Raw genomic sequence first — 5,015 nt, 5'->3', positions numbered from 1 at the left:
AAATCTGGAAGGTGTTAAAAGAGGACATCGACATTTTTTGTTTCAGACCCAAGTGGTTTCTTTAATCAGGGCATTAACAACTTGATTGTAAGATGGAAAAACATCATCAATAAGAATGGAGACTATTTCATATACTAAATGTTTTGTTTAGATATTTAAGTTGTGTGGGTTTTTTCAACTAAAAAAAGTGACATTATTTTCTTGATGATCTAATATATATCAGTACTATTAAACAGTGGGCTTTCAACTGCATATTTTGGGATTGACATTTGAGAAATAAAACTAAAAGCTTTTTGTCTTTTTATAAGAAATAAAAAGTTGAGAGTGAATTCAAAAATCTTCTGAGTTTATGAAGTGTGATAAAATTATTAATCATAAATTATGCAACTAAATCTGTGTAGAAACTCACAGTAAAAAGTTTTTAAAATCTCAAGAGAAAATATACATATATAAAAAGGTATATTTCTTAAAATTAATAATAAAATAACCAGAAATTCTGTTGCCTTACCTTATTCACTACTGAATGTGTATGTTTATGGTTGTCTTTGTTGTTACTTTAGTTTGAATAACTGGCATCATGAGTGTCATTTATTCAAAAAGAAGGATTACCTTTGCACATGACTGCTATTTTGCCATTAACTTGTTTGATTGTCTTTATAAACAGAATCTTGTGTTTTATATAACACAAATACTAAAAATATACTTGAAATTATGATTTAAAAGCTGTGGGCAGGGTTTAAAAGTTTTATGCTGATCTAATTTGTCTGTTATCATTTGTATGTGAATATTCTACAAAATTCTCCACTTTAAGCTGGACAGTTTTCAGTGTTTGTTTGGAATTGTAGGATGGCTTAATATCGCATTAACATCCTGTATTTGCTGTTGTATAGTGTGCATTGGTAACATACCTTTTTCGTATTGTGCTTATTTTCTTGTGAAGATATCAATGGTATTTGTAGTTTTTTTGTGTTTTTTTTACCAAATTTGAGCAGATATAGTCAAGAAATGATGAATCAACTTTCAGTGGATAGATGGCACTGAGAAAGTCAACAGTAAGAATGATTTTCAATGGGGGAAAAATACAAAACATTTTTTTGCTACATTCAGTTTCTTGAAGTTTGAAGACAGAGTAGCCAAGATGCTGAAAATGACTTGTGTTCAGCAAGTGAAATGTAGGTTGTATTATGTATTCTTCCTGTCCACATTTCTCTACTGGAAAATGTGCATTAGTTGGTTGGTAAGAGTTCTTAAACATTTCAGATTTCATAGGTAATCTGTGGTTCTTTATTAATTCTCTTTGTTCACACAAAACAACAACTGTATATTGTGTGTAGCTCATCTACAGTAGAGGTGATTAGCTATTTTTGGGTTGTGAGATACAATGTTAAAGTACTAGTGGAAACTCCAATTTCATCTTATTTTTGTTTTCATGAGGGTCAGTATTGTCAGTATTTGTTTTTGCTTTATGTAAATATATTATAATTAAACTCATTCACAATATGTCAAGCCAAATTGTTTTCTAATGACAAAGTCAAAATGAGCAGTTTGTTGTTCATTTCGATCACTTTTTTTTTTCATTTCTTTTTTGTGAAGTTTGTCAGAGTAAAAAATTTAAATTCAGTTAAAATATTTCAGCTTTGGTTATTTTGAGAATAATATAAAGTTATGACTATTTAGTTTTATAAGATGCACAAGGCAAAAAACTATGTATATGAAAACATCATAATTGTTGTGTTACTCTTCTTAATCTTTAAATATTAAACACTAATAAGTATATAAAATACTCCGTTGTTAGGTATTTAGGATAATATTTTACACTTTATTCATTTCAAACTTACTTCTATTTGTACAGCACAAACTTTTGTTACAGAAGAAATAACTTGTGCAGGTGGTCAGAAAAGTAGCAGTTTCATTTTGGTGATGATTCAGCTGTAAGATTTTTTTTGTGTATCAGAACTTTTTAAAGTCAGGAATTTGGATTTATCCAACTGAATATTGGTGAGTTTGCACAAAATAATGTAAAATACAATTTTTTAAAGCAAATATTCAGATTTGCTAAAAGTGCATTAAGAAATGTAATTTTGTAAGACTGTAAACTATTCTAATTACCAACTATTTTGAAACACAGCCGTCAGTTTTTATTAGCCAAAACAAGCTGCTGATTAATGAGTATATAGTGCACGCTGTGCAATTATCTTTATTATGAACTTGCTTTCTGTACATGTTTGTGTATTTCACATAATGAATTATATCTGCAAAGTTTCTCTTTCATTATTAAATAAGAGTAATAAATTACTCATCAGAAAATTCTATTAAGACAACTATTTTACTGCATGGAGAAACAATTTTTGATATCTTAAAATTTGATGATGTAGAATGTAAAAGTTAATATGAAAAAAATAGAAAAATTTCAAATGGCCATCCAGTACTTAGCAAATCCATAGATAATATCAGTAAAAGAACTCTAATTGACTTCATAACAAATGTTCAGTTTTGCTCAGAAATGTTGATTTAAACAATCAAAAAGGACTCGACTCATTTTATGATGTAAAAGTTTTGAAATGGCTTAACTGGGTAATGAAAAAAAAACTATTATAAATGTACAACGTTTCAATGAGTTATTTTCATTGCCCAGTCAAGCTGTCTCAAAACTTTTATTTTCTAAAAAGTAAGTTCCTTGTTATCATGTTTTATTTCATGATGTAGTTTTTCCAAAATATATTGCAATTAGGCAGAGAAAACTAAAATGTTTTATAAGAATATTTACATTAGAGATAAATGTTAAAAAATGAACAATAAATAGGCCATGAATATGTGATAATTTTTTTTTTTTATTCATTACTTTCAGCTTGATTTGAATCCTACACCTCTTGCACACCAGGCAAGTGCTCTACCAAGTTAAGAGGTTATTCCACTAGTGCTTACTAGCAAGCCACTATTTAGCAACTAATTCAAACTATCACACACAAATATCATAATGACAATCAAACTGCAACGACTTTTATGCAGATATCAACAAATGAAAGTGAGTTATTGGTATACACTTGTTTGAGTTAATAATACAGGATTTTGATATGGTATGTTTCTGACCCTGAGCAGTGCCATGTTCACATTGTGACAGTGATGAGTTGTAATGAAACTTCAGTAATTTTTTTTAGGTTTTAGATTGGCTTAAGTAACATTAATAAATGCATTCTTTGTATGTTATGGAAAGTTAGAAGGGGAAAATGTGAACTGTATTATTCTTTATAGGACCAAATCTTCATAATTAATTATAGAGCATAAAACCTATACATATGGGCTCTGTTAATTTGATCCTCCTGGTAACCATAACACTATACCTACAATAACTCTGAATGTGCTTAGTGTATCTTTGCAGAAATTTCAAGCATTAAATATACATTATAAATCTGTTGTACACAAAAAATTAAACTTGTAATAAAATATTTTTAATAAACAGTTGTCTGTGAATTTATGAATCCTTTACTGAGTCAGTGTGACTGAAAGGTGATTTTCAGGCTAAGAATAAAAAATACTTCTTTTTACTTTACAATTTTCATATTTCATTGGCATAACCTCTAAAGCCTCTTAAATGAATTTCTAGTTTGTTTATTTTTTTAAGACTTTATACTTTATCTCTAATTATCCTTGCCCGTACACTAACTGTAGTGAAATCATCAACGTACAGTGAAATGAAAAGTTGAAAAATATTATATAAAATTCATAATACCTTTTTTTTTCCGTAGTGTGAATGCAGATTGTAAAAGACTGTTACAGTTATCTACTGTAACAGTCTCAGCTTCTGAACTTTTTACATCTGCACTATTTTAATTTTATGATTTTATTACTGTACTATGAACTTTATTTGTGAGTGTAAAGTAATAATTCTGATACGGTCTTACTACCTTCACACAAAGCTAGCTCAATCTTCTTTCTGCCCTCTAAGCATTGCTAAAAATATTTTGTGCTTAGTGCACCAGTCTATATACCCCATTAATTGCGTACCATTTTTGAACATGTACATATCATATGACTGTTCTCCACCAATAGTACTGTGCCACCTATATTGGTGCAACTAGCTCCCTTTGATATTCCCACTCCATCCTCTCTTTCTTGATTGGCACAGCTTCGTTTAGACGTGTTTTTTCACATGTGGCTACCGTTTATGATTGTGCTTATTTGCCATTTCAATTTTTTTCAGCAGTTTTGCTGTGTTTGCAATCGATTGTGTCAATGATTGTTTTATTTTTATTTCTTGAATTTTTTTCTTGCTACCAAATTATATGAGAATTTCATATGAATTTGTGATTCAATGTTTCAACTACAGTAATTCCTGTTACAGTCAACAATGCTACTGATATGACTTTGCAGGAATTGGGTTTGACTTTATTTGCAGAGGAATTACAGGCCTTAATTTGCAGGAGAGCTAGCTAGATTCAACTGTTCTGCTGGCAATTTATTCTCCTTTTCAACCTGACAGGGTTGCTGAGAGATAATATAATCAAGGAGAAGATAATTTGGACTCTCTCTTTTTCGGGCACCTTCTTATTTTTGGCTGTTGCACTCTACACCTCTTCAGGAGATATCACCTTCCACACCCTTCTTTTCAACTGGTCACTCATGTTGATGCATGTTAATTTTTTTCTGTATGTTCGAGATGAGGGTGATTTTGCTTGTTTTCTTTTTTTCCTGCTCCTGTTACTGTACCTCCACATTGTTCACTTTGGTTGAGGTTTGTTCTTCTCCTCCTTTCTTCCTGTTCCTTCCTTTTGCGACTTGAACAATTCATACCTAATTGTGATACCCTTTGTATGGTTTTGTCCTTCTTCACACACAGGAGAATTGAATGTTTCACATCATTAGTGCCTGGATTTTGGTAAGTTAGATATTTGTGTCTTTTGTCATCTAAGTTAATTTGAATTTATTGTGTTTGTTTTTTGAATTTCGCGCAAAGCTACACGAGGGCTATCTGCGCTAGCCGTCCCTAATTTAGCAGTGTAAGACTAGAGGGAGGG

At 30.5% G+C, this 5,015-nt stretch overlaps 1 protein-coding gene across 3 annotated transcripts in view; it reads left to right on the top strand.

Moving 5' to 3' along the window:
* The window catches only part of LOC106465422 (myelin expression factor 2-like), an 87,375-nt gene that overhangs the window by 66,071 nt on the left and 16,289 nt on the right, over positions 1–5,015 (top strand). For all 3 annotated transcript variants that reach the window (XR_002611970.1, XR_002611968.1, XR_002611969.1), the window contains exons 15-16: positions 1,853–1,998; positions 2,849–3,025. The gene's annotated coding sequence lies outside the window, so the exon portion shown is untranslated. The remainder of the gene's footprint in view (positions 1–1,852; positions 1,999–2,848; positions 3,026–5,015) is intronic.

The sequence above is a fragment of the Limulus polyphemus genome, unplaced genomic scaffold (genome assembly GCF_000517525.1).
Source record: "Limulus polyphemus unplaced genomic scaffold, Limulus_polyphemus-2.1.2 Scaffold1938, whole genome shotgun sequence".
NCBI lineage: Eukaryota > Metazoa > Arthropoda > Merostomata > Xiphosura > Limulidae > Limulus > Limulus polyphemus.
This window is presented reverse-complemented; position numbering and strand designations above follow the sequence as displayed.